Raw genomic sequence first — 15985 nt, 5'->3', positions numbered from 1 at the left:
TCTAAGAAAGGAGACTCAAAACTGGCTTGACCTATTTAAAAAAAAAGTTATTGTCACAAAAAATGAAAATGTAGTTGGAAAATTTGAAAAAATATACTTAAACCCTTTCAAATAAAAACCCTAACACCGCAGCTATTTCAGGTTCCATCTTGTCCCTACTATTTGTCCACCAAAAACGTTTATAAGCTATAGAGTACCCTTTAGGAGGAATCATTTTCACTAAGAGGTCATTCACAAAATATTATGCAAGTTTTCGGCATTTTATGTGCCTTGTCCAACACGTTCGCATTTAGTATAGATAAAATACGTATTTATTATAGTTTGTATCGTCAATTTCAAACCTCTCTTTGCTGCATGTGTACTTATTTTGTGAATGAGCCCTAATATTGTAATAAAATACCTCGTTTTACCAATTGAATTCGTTTAATAAAACATCAAATGTTTTTAATGCAAGAGAATGCTAGCCATGATCCCTGATTTAGGCTTAACTGAAATGTCTTTTATTATTTTCAAAATTTGGGAAGATATATTGATGATGACGTCATTTAGTAAAAACATCAATATCCACAACATGGCGCAGATTTCCTGAGTTGTTGTAAATCCCAAATAGGTAGGTATACAAGTTACAGAATCATAATTAATAAAATTTATAACTTTCATTGTTCAGAAAAATGTGACATATAAGAAACGATTTTAGAAACAAATGACTTTTATAAAACATATATGTAGAGGAATGCGTAAGGCAGAACCTTAGTTCAATATGTACCCCCTTTTGGTTCAATGACAGCCTCCATACTAGGTCTGAAGTTCAGGCAGCTGTTAATGACAAACTATTCATAAATTTCATTCCATTTCTTGGTCAATGTGGATTTCAGATACTCCAGACTTGGATGAGAGTTCTTATTATCCTTGGACTCCAAATAACCCCACACAGAATAATACAGTTGATTAACATCTGGCTATTACTGGTACAGAAGTTGGCCATACATCGGGCACAAAACTCTTGAACCTTTATTTTATCCACCGCATCCTCACTTTCTTATCACACCTTTACCTTCATTCAGGACCTTCCTGACGTTGTAGGCTGTGGCCAGAGACACGCCAACTATGTTTGCAGCCGTTTTGGTGGACACTTGTGCGCGGAGCAAAAACATGTTTTCATTTTTTTGTTCTGGTTCAAACATTTTCCAGTTTAAGTAAATATCCTGTTCATAACTAAATAATTGAATATCGGAACTTTTAAATACTTTTTGAAGCAACCTACTGAGAGGAATATTAACGGGGAAAAAGCTTTTAATTTAATTCGAAGTTTTGGTCCTACATCCTGTACAAACTGCTAATAAACACAAGTTGACTCCACTGTCTTGGTTTAAATAAACCCATTATCAATAAGTAAACAACGTTCATGCCCATTAAAACCCTCATTATCGACTACTTTACTCTACATTATAAACCTCAGCAGAACTACAAACAATTAAATAACTTGCATCCCAACACTTCTCTCTCTATCTTCATTTAAGAATTAATGAAGTAGTTCTTAAAATTTAGCATAGAAAGAAATTTATTTTTCCTCATTAATCAATTCTATCAATTCTTTTTATTCCAATTCAATGCATGAAGAAAGGAGCCTTAAGATTTTTCTCTATTAAATTTCGTTTGTTAAACAATAAAAAAAAGGCTTATCGACAACATTTCATATATAAATTTGTCATGTCAAGATATTGACTATGATTTTATTTCATACATTTATATGATTTTTTTTACAGTTTCTTTGTGAATTATTGTTAAAAAAAGTTATTTTATACTTATCTTTGACAATAAATGTTTGAAGAAGTAAACCTATAAAATATTTGTAATATATCGTAAATGCATTTGTGTTTAATAATAATTTTACTTCCATGGATTAAATTAATATCAAGGCCATCATATCATAAAAGTTGGTTGACAGAATGTCCCATTATTCTAATTTAATTAGAGTTAGAGGTTTTGTGATTGTAAATATTGGAATATTCCGACGTTTTTTTTTAATATAATTTGATATAAAAAAAATTATGATTCATATTTTTTTAAAATGGCCATCTAATTATACTTCATTCTTCTATTGAGACAGCCCATTATGCATATATTTATATTTACACGTATAATCCTTTTTTTAAAACAATTTAGTATTTTCTACAAAAAAAAATCTCTTGGCTTCATAATTTTCAATTATATAACAAAGATTTTGAAAGGGTAGGGCCTTAACATAATGAAGAATAAATATAATTATGTAATTCACATGGACCTAGTCTTTGGGAAAATTTATAGAATAATGAAAAGAAATTTTCTTGGTTAAAAATAAATATATTATGCAATTGAACCATTCAAATATTGAGCATTTTTTAACCTTGCCAAAAGCTTTGCATTGATTCAAAAATATGTACAAATAAAACCATTTTTTCTATGCATTTAAATTTTTTCAGATTCTTATAAAAATCCTATCCCAATGGATATTTACTATCAAACCTAGCGTAATTAGTAAAAAAAATAGAGTTACAACAACTAAAATAATCTACTTTGCAATATCAATCTTGGTTTTACGATATTGCCTATATAATTTTCTGAATCCACAGTTTATTTATCAAGATTATGTAGTTTAATAAGTCAAAAATACGTCGATACCGATAATATAACATGTTGATAATAGAGCGAAACAGTTTTTTGTCTTAATATTTGATGTAAAAATTGTTGAAATATTCGTAAAGTATACATTAAATAGCCCCTGCAAGATATTACTCCTCATATTTTTCTTATTTTTAAAATTCAAATTATGATATTAATGAGGAATGAGCACTATTGTTTTGTAGTGATTTTTGTCACATTTTGAAAATATGACGTCTGGGTCAACTTTTAGACCTCAGCCAATAGTTTTTTTTTTTTCAAAAAGCTAAATTGTCGTCCAGGTTAGGTTACCTTTTTTAAAGGGTAGGAGTGCTTCAATTTACGGGACACAAAATGTACCACCAACCTTATATTTGTTCAAAAGTTGAGATTATCTCTGTTAAAATATATATTTACTTTACATGGTAATACTTACAATCTACATTTTTTGCAGCCATGTTTGAACCTAGTTTTTTTGAATTAATTAAAAGCGTCAAAAACCAAATTCTTGAGGGTGTGGGTGTTTAAATTGACTATTAATCCATGTACAATGTACATCCGTATATAGAATGTATTATTTAGTTACCTATGTTCTCGTATGTGGTAGGGTGAAAGTGAAGAGTTAAAAATTTCTTTGTATCCTTTCAGGTTTTTCTCTTTCTTTTCCAAACTCCTCTTTAAGGACATACATTATTCTAAGGTACAATAGTGTTAAGACTACGTCCAAGACCGATTTTTTATTCGGTTCGGTCTTAATTTGATTTTTTCTACAGCGATTTCGACGAATACTTCGGTCCAGACAGCGATATCAGGCCCGTTATACATTACATAATTAGTACAAATTAATTAATTATATGCGATCCACTCTACCACCGTCCTCATTCCTTAGTCGACGGATCGACTCAAGCTCCTGGTAAGAGACAAACTCACAACTCCTCAACACATTCACGTCAATTCACTTCTTGTAGCGATGTTCTTATTATGGAAATTTTGTGACCGAATCGTTTTCAAATTGAGAATCCATTTTTTTGGTTTCAATCTATGGACCCATTTCATCCGCTATCTTCATTTATGAGTGGTACGAATATGATTTATGCAGCACATTAAACTTAATATGACGTCATTAATAGCTAGTCGATGTTCACAATCTGATAACACACATTACATCATCAAAAATTCATCTATAGAATCTGTTCATACCGATTTAAAAATGAGACCGATTCAGACAGATATTTCTTTTGTGGGATTGATCTAGACCATGGCGATACCTCGCTAACACAAAAATGCCCTATGTATTTTATTATCAGCTGTCACTTCCCTCCTTTGACTTGATACATCATGGCTATTTCATAATATATTCTTTTTGATAAATAACCAAAGTAATAAGTTATTCTATACATATGTTCCGTTTCCAAAAGAACAGGAGTACGATTTCATCCCTCGTCGATAATATAATATATATAATGGCCATCTTATTATTTTTATGAGTAAATTTTAGCTATCGTATAAAAATATTAATATATAGCTACACTTTAGCAAAAAAATATTAAGGAATAATATTATAATACTCTATTGAACTAGTTCGGCACGCTATTGTACCGTGGTTCAATTCGGTACGGTACGAATGTACGTATATATATAATCACATAATATATATTTTAATTGTTATACAATTTTGGTTTATTCTTTTTTAAGTAATAGATTTAGATAGTTCGGTAAAGATTTTAATCCATAAGCATCCTATTACATAAGAAATAATTTATGTATTTGTTTATACAAAAAAGAAATAATTACTTACAAATTGATAAAATCCATCCCAGTTGACGCAAACTTAGCGGTATGGTGGAGGGATAATTTACATAAATTTTCCAATGTTTCAAAGTTAACTTGCCTATACCTCTCAACTACAAGTACATCAGTATCAAGTGAAATATATTTTTCGACAGCTGGCGATATTGTGACTGCTAATCGGTCTTGTTTATTACCTGAAAATGTTTTCAAGCTCATCTTTTTGGAAAAAAAATATAAATTCTTGAATAATAGTATTACATAATCCGTGCATATTTTATATCAAGCTTTCTTTTTCAGAGAAGTTAACTTTATTTTTACAGAAAAGAAATTATTAAAGAATAAAATATAAAAAAAAACTAGAAAAACTAAATTAATCCTAGTAAAAAAACAAAATACCTAACCAAAATGCATACCGTGAAGGGTGTACCGCAGTTCGTACCAAACCGTGGGTTTAGCGTACGACCCCAGCCCCAATGTATATTTAATTCATATTAAGAATTGTAGAGATATAATAAGATAATAATAGTTTGAGAGTACTTTAGAATTAATTAGCAACTGGTGTGATTGACTTATTTGGCTAACTACAGGATGATTTTTGGCATTCTTTACTTTTTCTTTTTGGAGGAAAGGTTGTGTGATGCAATAAAGGTAACGACGTGAGATATTATTTTATTTGATAGCGGTAACTTCTTTAACGGACCGAATTAGTTTGGTATATAGAAAGAGATTCAAACCCAAACCCAACACTAATATATTTAGGTAGGTAGAAATTGGAATACTTTATATTACATAATATTATATTCTCTATTATGGAGAAATCTGTGAGAATATCAATTTATGCACTTAAGAGCCACGGACCTTGATGTTCGAACGCCCTTAATAAATAAAAACACTAATGACTAATTCATCATTGTATTTACGTACATACTATGTGTCTATCATGTATCATTCTTTTGAATTTAATTATTATTGTCAGTGGGCCAATTTATTCTATGTAGGTACTACTTATAGGAGCAGGTTCATATCACATATAATAAATCAAAATCAGGGCTGAACCCTTGGGTCAAGGCGTCACAGTGGTCGAGGATTATACTATGTAATTAAAACTAAATCATATTTATTTATGTACAATAGGGGAGCGAGAGAGGACCCTTATTATTTATGTCTAAATTAATCCAAGCTGATTTAACTTAGACTTGACAAATTTTAACACAGCACACCTACATATGTAGTCATGAAAATAGGGTGTGATTTTTAGCTCACTTGGATTTTTTGAGTTCCTAATCTGAAGAATTTATTTTCTTTTCCTAAGATGTTGTCATTATTATTTAACTCCTGAGTTGTCAACATCCTTTTCTACTACATTCAATTATATTCCAAAACCTGATTGAACATTCCTGTGTGCTCATAAAAGAGGGAGAGTAATCCTTAGGATTTGTTGTGGAGTTATAACTCTAAATTATTATTGGATTTAGATTAGAATTGAGGTTTGGCATCGGAGTAACTATTGCCAATGTCCTTGCTTGTTTCCTTCTCCCTTGTAGCAGTTGATTGTAGCTGAAATGATGAAACGTCATACCAGCTAAACTACATGCCTCTAAAAATATCTTCAAATTGTCAATGTAACCACGTCATTTCCGGTTTCTTGTTTTAAACATGCCCAAAACACATGTGATTCTCATCTCTCTCTATATATATCTGCTGTGTATCTGCTCATTTGAGCAGGATATTTTAGGTGAGTGTCATCTGAGCGAGATTAATTTGATCGAGAATCCATTTAGGGAGCTTCCTTTCAGTGAAATTTTATAAAATAAACATTACGATATAAATGATGTCATTGTTCACAAGAGTGGTGTTTAAAATCTAATGGGAGGAGTCTAGTAGGAGCAATTGAGGCCTTTGTCAGATTTGCCTCAACTCTGTAAACTTCTGGGGAAGAAAGTATCTTAAAAAGTTATTGAGTGAGATGGGGTTCAAACACTTTGATTGACGGGTCTCTCTGGAGTAGGATCTTGATAAAAAGAATGATCATTCTCGTTGTGAATATTATGAACATAAGCCTTTGATTCATGGGTCTTCTTTTTTTTTTGTCTAACAATGCTGCTGTTCATCTTTGTAATATTTATTATAAGAAATTGTAACGAAAATTAACTGTGCTAAAATGAAGCTCGCCTATATAAATCCTTACTCAAATGAATGCACGCTGTTGCCTACATTTCCTTTGTTATGAGCGTTATAATATCTCAAATTTATCCTCGCTGATTCAGTTTTGAATTTTGATAAAATTATATCAACTGATAGCAGAGGAATCTATCATTTAAATAATATAAGTTAGATGTACCAACAATGGAAAACTGATTCCATTATTACAAAATAATGTTTCTCAAAAAAACATTTTGTATCCCTCAAAAACAATTATTATACAAAATCTAGAATAAGAATTGAGAAAAGTTTTGGATTTTTTCCACAATAATCTGCATTATATTATACGAATTTGATGTAAATTTTTTGGATGCAGCTTTTTTGATATTCCAGAAAAAAGTACTATTGCAACTGTCGCCGGCCTTCTTACATGACGTAGTCACTCACTGGTGTTATGAAGCTATAACTTAAATTGTTAGCATAATGAAAGATTTTTATTGCATCTCCCAAACTTTAGATTAAAAAAAAGAGACAGAAAAAAGGCCCAAAATAAGTTTGAAATTTGGCATATAACATATATTATTATCCCCAGCTGTTAGAATATTTGATAGAACAAAAATAGGTTCCCTATTCAACAAGATTGAATTCAAATTAAGTGAATCAATGTTCAAGATAATAATTATAATTAATACATGCCATGAAGTAATAAATTGACAGCTGAAAAGAAACACAAAGGAATTTTTGAAGTTGTGTGAATACCATGGGGAATTATGTCATTCTTCCCGTGGATCTATGGCACTATATTTATTCCATGCGATGTTACTTCACAGATATAAAAGTTTACTAATAATTTCGTCGTCAGCTATCGATGTTTCTTCTTCTTTCCCCTTCATCAATATTTTGGACGTTGATTGACACATTCGAATGAGCTCTTGTAAAGCTGAGAAGAATTCACAACAATTCTAGTTTGGAAGCATTGGTTAACTGTTACCAATTGATTTTCGTACTTTTTTCTGTTTCTTTTAGGATGAAAGGTTGCAAGATACAATAAAAGTACGGGTGGATATTTGGGTTATATTTGTATAGTTATTTAACAAGGTAAATAGAGATCTGGAAAAAAAAATACTTAGCAAATTTTATTGGATATCAGCCTGTGTATTTATTTTCATATATTTTTTCTGAAATACATACTAGTGTCGGGTTTTGATCAAGTCAAATACCCTTATGACTTATAATGGACAGAACTAATTCGTTCCTATAAAGAAAAACATTGTCTAGAGCGGTCTCATTTAAAATTCAGTCTACTCTATCCGTTGTCCTTGTACTAATAGTCAATAGTTATGAATACATAGACTGATTCCATAGATTGTTGATGACATCATGTGTGCTTCAAAATTTACTTAAATTTCAGTCTACGGTCTGAGATTGCAATTTAGACTGAATTATCATTCCAAATCGGTCTTTTAATAATCAATTTATACAGAAATGGTGAAAAAGTTCGGTCTTGGACCGCGTCTCAACACTAATATGTACATCCATACTCGAGCTTGAATGACATAAATCAGAGGTATAAATATTTATAGTGATATATTTTTATAAAAAAATAGTTTTGCCAAGAAATTGCACTTCCGTTAGTGAATGCATGGATGCAAAATCAATGGAAGAAGTGACGAAATGAACTTTATTTCTATCTTGAGTGTCTCAAGTTACCTGATTACCTTGTACCCCCTATGTAATATGTTTGTATGGTCCATATAGAGGAGGACTTTGTCTTCAAATAAAGACTCTTTAGTAACAAGGTAAAAGAGAGTGAGAGATGAAATGGGTGGGTGGGTGGCTGGGTGAGTGGATGGGTGTGCACCCACTTACCATTACACAAATCTATTCAAGAAAAGGCCTGATTCTTCGCTTCCGCCGTACTTTTAGGATGTTGTAATATATATATATATATAAAGTATCGAACTTAATTGCTTTTTTTGATAGTACATAATAATAGCACTTTCTTTCAACTCCTAAATGAATAGTACTTTTTTTTAAGTACTCAGAAACTCGTTTTTTTTTTCTCTCTCTCTCTTTTTCTTCCTCTTCTTCCTTACCATACATTATTCTTATTACCTAAGTGAAAGTATGGATAAATGCTCTATGGATCGTGGTTTTTCCTTAAAAACCACTCTAAATACATACATATATATATTGGAGTGAAAAGTTTATTACAGACATTGTAAGGCTCTTTGTTGGTTTCCTTCAAACACATAAGTATGAACTTAATTCAAGGATGTCACACAAAAGTTGTCCCTTAGCTAAAGTAATTGTCATCGACTCTCTCTCAAACTTTCATCCCCTCAAAGAGCAAGAAAAAAATGTAATCAACTGATAATTTACTAGTTGAGCTATTATCAGGTTATAAACCCCCCCCCCCACTCTCCAGCTGAAGTGTAAATATAAAGATTATATAAGATGGGATCTACTAAAGCTTAACTCAGCACATCAGTAGAGATGTACTTCCCCTCAATATAATATTTGAATTTTTTTTTCCAAAATAATTAATTTTTGGTGAACAGTTGTGGATTTTTAAACAAAAATTCAAAAAAACTTAATATTTGAAAAGAAAAAATTATATTCTAAATTTGATTTTGTCAAATTTTCATCAAAAAATTCAATATCTGAAATTTAATTTGACAAATTTTTAGTTAACAGCTTTGAATTTTTGAAAAAATTTCTGAATAGCTATAGATTTTTGACTTCTTTTTTTTGAAATTTTTTTCAAAAAATATAATATTAGGAATGTAATTTTTGAATTTTTTTTCAAAAATTTCAACTTATCAAAAATCAAGTACCCTACCATATATATATATATATATAATCCTGCAGACGGCCCTGCACATTCTAAATTATTGTGCTTAAAAATTGTTTTTTTCTATTCACTTCCCATACTCTTGACTACAACATAAATACTAAATAAACTGTTTCATCTATAATTAGAGCAATAAACGTAAATTTTGTATTGTTATAAAAATATAAGGTCATCTCAAGTTAGTCAGCAAGGAAAGAAAAATCTCAGTCACGGCCCTGTCCCCTTTTGGAATTTCAAGTGACTTCCTTGGATGGGATATAAGTTTGTTTACTGTACAAAGAGTTATGGATATTTTGAGGATAACATAGTGAAAGATTTTTGTACATCGGTCGCAAATTTGGAAGATAAAATATCTGAATCTGCATTACTAAAAAAAAAATAGTATTGATTAAAATTTGGTGAACACCTATTCTGAAATTCGTTAAAAATCACGCCATATGAAGTATTGCATTTATCATATTTGTATATACAACACATAAATCAGGATAGGGATGGAATTCGTGGTGGCGTCTAGAAGGATGCTTTTCTTACAATCAATAGCTAATGATGTGTTCTACAACATTACTCATAAGTTAATTGTAAAAAAATGACTTTTAACCCCTCAAAATTTGCATAATATAGATCAGTAATATTATAACCGAAAAAAACGGTTCAAGATTTGAAAACTATTAAATTTGTCTACGTTCTTAGATCGGGGTCTAGACATAAATATTGGTTCAAGCCGGTGGAGAAAAGATTAAACCGAATGAAAAATAACGAGTCTTAACACTATTTGCATGAAATATACTGAAGTTTTACAACTGATAAGGCTGGATATGTGAGAACATTGATCTATATATCAAAATCAAAAAAAAAAAAAAAAATTAAAGCGATTTGAAAATAATTAAATATCAATCTACAGTCTAAGATTGCAGTCCGGACCGAAATATTGATACAAATCGCTATAGAAAAAATCACTAAATACCGAAACGGGAAAACAAATTCGATCTTGGACCGAGTTTCATCACTAATAGGTATCTTTGTATGCAGTTACATGTACGTATGTAATAAAGACATAATATTCAGCGTCCTTTACTCACCAAGATGGATTAGGAGAGCTCTACGACCAAACCACAATCAGTAACAAACAACAAAGAAATTCCTTCATTGCAGACCTGTTTGTATTTTGTAATTGATTGTGAATGTGTTATATATATATATATATTGAGACCATACATTACACTATATATATGAATACTATACCAAGAAATGCCTCAATTCATACAAGGTTTCATATTATTATCTTTTTGAAAATGCGTTGGTGTTAAGTGGTTAGCCAGGGCCTTCTGTTATTGAAGAGAAAAATGAATTTTCATACTATTGATAGAAACATTCATAAATGATCATATTAGTTTGTCGTAGATACTTGCAAAAATACATTTCCACAATATATATATATATGATTTAAATGGATGTTTTAGGAGTATATATTTAGATCAGCTCCATATGTTGTTGAATAACAATTATGTTCATCCATAGAAAAAATATAAAAGCCTCATAAAAAATCAACATTATATGGAGTTGTTAGCAACTCCATATTTCTATATTTAAACTCAAAGAGATGAGACTATGACAAACATTAATTTGGAGCTAGACCCCTTGTTGATATCAGATGTCTGTAATATGATTTCAGGGGGGTACGGAACAATATATATACTTTATTTTATTTTTTTCGAAAAAAAAATCCAAATAGTAAAATTTTTTGAAAAAAAAATCATAAATCCACAGCTGTTGAAATAAAATTTATAGATATTATGTATTTTAGAAAAAAAAACTATAGTTATTTACAGAAAATTAAATTTTTTGGGAAAAAAATTATTGAAAAATATTTTATTTTGAAAATTTAGATATGAATTTTGCAGAGGCCCCTGGATTTTGTCTGAAGAAATTGAATTACTGCTATGAAGAAGAGAGCCTTCTATATTTAAAATTGCATTAGTGGAGGGGAAAATATCATCATCATTATTTTTTTTTTTTAATATGTATTTTTATAACAATTTACACCAAAGGTAGACAATAATTCTTATGTCAGAGGAAGAAGTAAACCTCACGACGACTTATTTAACATGCGAAAACTGTTTTTCTTTTTTTAATTGCAAAAATAAGTTTTTAGCTTTCAAAAATCCCTTCTCTAATTATATGGTATGCATAATTAGAGTTGACATTTTTGTGAGGAAAAAACTAAGTTTATAGATTTGAAAAGGAAAAACAGTTGTTGCGTGTTCTCTTTCTTCGTGTTTTTTTATTTATTTAATAGATTGTCTTGCTATTCACGTTTGCCTCAGACCTAAGCATTCGCCCCTATCTTTGTTGTTAATTGTTTTAAAAATGCATAATAATAAAAAATATATAAGAATTTAAATATAATTATGATACTTTTCCTTCACTAATTCTATTTTTTTTTTTTTGAAGGTTCTTCCCTTAAAAACAGTAACTCCTCGCCCCCCTCAAAAAAAAAAAAAAGAGTCATATAACAGTGAGTAGATATTAAGATATTAATAAGGTTCTTAATTCATTGATATTGTAAGAGCTCGCTCTTACCTTCTCCTCGCGCTCTTTTTTTCCTTACAAAAATATCAACTCAATGCCATGATATAGTCCTGTTTTGGGGTTAATCCTTTTCCCCCTGCAGAAATACTTATTCTCTTGGGGACAATAATAGATATTAAGTTACGAAGTTTTCTTTAAGAAGGTTGTTATTGCATAAGTTCATATCAGCTGTTGTTGGGTGATTTATGCTATATTTATACATATGTACACCATAGATTGAGGGGGGCAGTTGGCGTGAATTCATTCCATATAAGTGCAGTCAAACAATCTATACTTATCTTTTGGGGCAATCAACGAACAAACTTTTGACAAAGTTTAAGACCTCTCAATGCACTTATAACGTAGTAAATACAATTTTGATTTTTTTACTACATATATTGAGTTTTTAGGGGTGGCAATTGGCTACATAGTAACATATCAACATTTAACCCTGTTTGAATTTCTCTTTGTTGAAAAAAAATGAGGAGGGACATGATCTTGTGTTATGTTTGATATAGCAGGGAAACTGCAAATCAAGTAGCACATCAGGAATTCCTTTTTTTGTGCGCCTAGTTTATGATAGTTTAAAGTAATGATGCGACAATTTCAAAAAAACATCCCTGATTGGAGGGGGGGCGGAATTTAAAAAAATAAATTATTTTTATTAAAAGAAACTTCAAAAATTAATTTTTCTGGGAAAAAAAGTTCAAAATTTTTTTTCCAAATATACCATAAAAATTTAAAAACCTATGGCTATTCTCAAAAATTAAATTTCTTGGAAAAAAAATTCAAATATTAAGCTTTTTCTAAATACAGATTCTAAAATCCCATTCTATTCTTTAAAAAAAATTCAAATATTAAATTTTTTAGAGAAAATTTTCAAATAGTTATTCACAGATAATTAATTTTTTTGGAAAAAAAATTATATTAAATGTAAGTTGTAAAAAGCAAATTTTTTTATAACTTAGAAATTTAATAAATTGGAATTATAAATTAAACATTATTTTCATGATGCAGATTCCGATTCCAGAAATAACACCCGATTTCAAATAATCGTCTTATCACTAGTTTAAAGGGTATGTGCTCAATGATTTGTGGTTTCATTATATTATCAACATAACATATCAAAATATGAACCTAGTTGAAGTGATTGCTGTTGTACAAAAAGGAGGAAAATTATATTTGATATCATAGGGAAAATGGTGATCATTGAGCAAATGTTGATTTTTTTAAAATTGTACAGTATTTAATTGTTACAGCAAATACTAAAATATGGAAAAAGTGCACTTTTTAACTCATAACATCATATTTGTGACGGTAAAAGAGGCTTAAAAAGGGGCAATTTCGACCCTAAAGTTTGTTTTTTTACCTTTAAATGAAGATATATATGGCCAAAATGGCTTGAAAGGCATTAAATTTTTGCCAAAGTCGCTAATTAATTATCCTCTGCAGAAGATGTTTTTGTGTAGGTGGGAAAAAATATTCGTCTAAATATGAGGGTAGTCTGAAAAGTTTCCGACCCTAAAAAATACAAGATATTGGTATTCTACAGATTTATCCCATATATGCTCCTATCTCTGTAATCCGTCCAAATACTACCAAAGCGTTTTTCTCTGCAAAATAATTTTTAACGAGACGCTTAATTTTTTTTGTCCCAATTACTCCGATTGACTTTGACACGTCAAATTTTACCACAACATTTTTATATTTTTGCTATTGTTTGAATCTATTTAAAAGGAACATATTCAAAAAAAAATTATAATAACGACAGCTGTATCCTCGATTTAATTCATTTTCACAAAAACAATCACTCAAACGTCTGTTACAGTACATTTGTACGTCCAAAAGGGCTGAAACTTTGCTAAATAACTGTCGATAGATGCTAGATAAATGTGACTAGCTTTTATTTACGAGGTCTGCCTCCTTGACGTTGAGGTTGGAAACTTTTCAGAGCAACTTCGTAGATATATGTATATACACGAGTACTTCTACTTAATCCTAATGCTTAACATCAACCTCATCAATCATAAGGCCGACAAAAACATGAACGAACATACATTTTCCCTGATTTACGTAATTTAAAAATCATTCTAAAGTAATTATTAACCAATAATATATTTAGTTAAAATAATTATTTTGTGCTTTAAATAAATTAAATTAGAAGGTAAAAATGCTATAATTGTAATTGGATATAGTATGTACAATTTTGTTTTCTAATTTAAAATGAGCATGGTTGAATAAATGTAGTTTAATCTATAGCCAAGGACGAATGAGTCTTTTTTGAATGTATGGTTAATACACAATTGGAACTTGGCTTCTTATTTATAAAATGTGATTCAAACAGAGAAAAACATATTGTTAAATAGGTAGAGATATATTTTATTTCAATTCGTGATTGATTGGACTCCAAATATTGGCCATCCATTTCCAATTTATGACTGTAAATTTGAGTTTTATGAATGTTCTACTTATAAAAACATAATAGTAATGTGGGGTGTAACGGGGAAAAAATTGCAGTTGTAAAATATTTTTTGCAAAGTGTACATGTTTTTTTTTCTCTTAAACTTCCTCATAGTTAATTAAAGATGCCACATAAAAGCACTAATTCTGCTGTATAAAAAGTTTGTCCGCTCTTAGAATCCTACCAAATAAAATATGTATTGAAACGTTTATCCACGTTGTAACTACACCTTTAGAGATGGCAAGGTGGGTGGGAACAATCCGAGCGACTGTTGCAATGTAAACTAGAATGGGCACTCGTTAGAGCACAAAACCTCCGCATAAAATGAACTTGAAGTATCTCTATTTGTTCCAAATTCATGGTCGGTTCTGCATTATTTACGTTTTATGTTACCTTGACTTCTGAAAATTTAATGGCCTGTTACTGTGACCATGTACCAAGTTTGATCTAAATTGATTATCAACTTTTCCCTTAATCCCGGTGGCAGTCAAACAAACTAACAAACAAAACGAAAGAAAATACATAACTTCCCTTCAGCTTCGTTGGCAGAAGTATAAATGAGGATAAAAGCTGAGAAAGACAGGGTTTAGCATCATGGCTCTGGCAAATTTCAATGTTGGATACCTACGTTCTAAAAGAGGCTGTCAAAGCCATCGACTAATGAGATAACTTCACTATTTTCAAAATGACACTGTTCCGAACCATTAAGATCAGACGAAAGGTCTTGCAGCAGGATGATACACCAGCTTACACTTCAAAAGTGGGTCAAAAGTTCTTGGAGAACAATGTGCGTTTTTGAAGCATACAAAAAAGTTGAAAAAAATCCCCTAATGATCAGATTTTAAGCCTCTGGATGATGTATTTCGGCCGCAAATTGAGAAGGAAGTCGTTCGACTTCAACACCTACCTAAGTATTGATGCCCTGAAAAAGAAAGTCAATTAGCAATGTGCCTTGATAAAGGAGGTCTATAAAAAACTGTTTGTAAGGAATTTTGGAAGAGATTGAATGCTTTTCGATATAGATCGTTTCCAAAGAAAAATTCGGTCTGGATTGTTTAAAAAAAAAAAATCGATCTACATCTTTCCCAAAGAAAAGTTCGATCTTGCAGAAAAATCCATTTGGATCCGTCCCAAAGAAAAATACGTTCTGGATCGGTCTTACAAAAAAATCAATTTAGATTCATCCAAAGAAAATTTTGGTCTGGATCGTTGTTACAAAAAGTCGATTTTGAGGCTTTATTAAGAGAAACTATTCTCCATGTCTTATTTTTAAGTATTATTTATATAAAAATTATTAATTTGAATGTTTTTATTTTCGACTTCTTGTTGTGCTGGACTAAGTCAAAGTGTATCATTTTTTTTGTTACACACGTATTTTTCTGTGAGTTATTTCAAAAGGTTAGATTGACTATTATTAAAAATCTAAGTACCTACAATGAAAGGCTACCAGATTTACCAAATAAAATAAAATAATTTATAACAATTCTACTACCAAAAACTTAATGAGCCTATTATTGAAGAATACCTCT

At 30.2% G+C, this 15985-nt stretch overlaps 1 protein-coding gene across 1 annotated transcript in view; it reads left to right on the top strand.

The window, feature by feature from the left end:
- Window positions 1-15985, top strand: part of dop (microtubule-associated serine/threonine (MAST) protein kinase dop) — a 398456-nt gene that overhangs the window by 165740 nt on the left and 216731 nt on the right.

The sequence above is a fragment of the Lepeophtheirus salmonis genome, chromosome 8 (genome assembly GCF_016086655.4).
Source record: "Lepeophtheirus salmonis chromosome 8, UVic_Lsal_1.4, whole genome shotgun sequence".
In the NCBI taxonomy this organism is placed as follows: Eukaryota; Metazoa; Arthropoda; class Copepoda; order Siphonostomatoida; family Caligidae; genus Lepeophtheirus; species Lepeophtheirus salmonis.
Note: the sequence above shows the minus strand (reverse complement) of the source record. Positions and strands in the feature narration are given on the sequence as shown.